This window comes from Leguminivora glycinivorella, chromosome 16 (genome assembly GCF_023078275.1).
Source record: "Leguminivora glycinivorella isolate SPB_JAAS2020 chromosome 16, LegGlyc_1.1, whole genome shotgun sequence".
In the NCBI taxonomy this organism is placed as follows: domain Eukaryota; kingdom Metazoa; phylum Arthropoda; class Insecta; order Lepidoptera; family Tortricidae; genus Leguminivora; species Leguminivora glycinivorella.
Window position 1 is genome coordinate 17418098 of NC_062986.1, and position 1418 is coordinate 17419515.

Consider the following 1418-nt stretch of genomic DNA (forward strand, 5'->3'; position numbering starts at 1 on the left):
GACATAATATATACATCTTTGAATACGTCATCTTATGTATACTATTCTGGCGGTATGATTCGCATTTTAAGATAAAGTTTGAGACATAAGAGCCAGACCAAGATAATTCGGCAACGATTTTGATAGCACCGTCTGTCTGCCCCGTCTTAAATAATATAACTTCAAATTTCAAGAACTTAAGACGCTATTGATAATAAAATGCTAAAATTGAAGGAGCCCTCTCTTTTAATTTAGGAATTCTAGGTAAAAAATGTCCATATAGGACAACTCAGTTAAAAGATATTTCGAAAAAATCTTTAAAATCGAGGTTCCGCTCTCGACTGTTTCCTTCAAAACTTAATCTTAACGAAATTTGACAATCCTAATAACAATAAAAAAAATGTTACCAATTTTGAATACCACACCTTTTTTGCGGCATAATCAATAAGGTCATTTTTGGAAATTTTTGATGGGCTCTAGCGTCTTTAAAAATAAAAATATCAAACACATCAAATCGGTCCGACAATCTTTGCTTTATCTTCAAAAACCAGGGACGAATAGTCGAGAGCATTTGTATGGAGAATTGACCCCTCTAGTATCGTCTTAATATTTGTGAGACAACGAGACTGTATCACTAGACACGATATGGTTATACATATGCCAGTGTCAAAAGTGACGCATTTATTCGAAGACTTTTCGTATCTAGAGCTAATATTTGACGTTTCTTTAAGTTCGAATCGAGCCGTGTGTCAACGCCAAATATTAAATAGTAACACTCATGTGCATCTGTGTTTTCCCATGCCAATATATTTGGCAAAGTTAAATGTATGAATGGGTTATTAATACCTATCACTAGTGGACTGCCCCGAACTGAAAGTCATCAATTATGTAAACTAGAAATATTAGACTTTTCCAGCGCAGAAGGTGTTTTTTTTACTCACTAGTGCGAGAAGTGGTTCATTATATGCCAGGTCGAAACTTCGGAGGCTCATCTGTACTGAAAAACGTCGTATGATACACGTGCGAAAACGAAATTCGAAACGAGTGGCGATAAATTAAAACACTTCCGGAAGTCCTTCCTTCCTCCTTTCCTTCCTTCCTTCCATTTCGGAAGACTTCCTTTTTTTCGCACTAGTATCGTAATGTACTATTTCAGTAGGTACAGATGGTGATTTTTTTACGCACTAGTGTGAGAAGTGGTTCATTATGTCAGGTCGAAACATCGGAGTCGGAGAGTCATCTGTACTGAAAAACGTCGTGCGACTCGTGCGAAAAGGAATTTGAACTTAACTTTCCCTTCGGTCTCGTTTCGATTCGAATTTCCTTTTTTTGGACTTGTATCGTAATGTAAGTACTATTATTATTTTGTTACATCTATTTCTTTTTTATCATGTTTTTTTGCTACCTAAAGGTTGTCTGGAAGAGATCGCTCTCCAGCA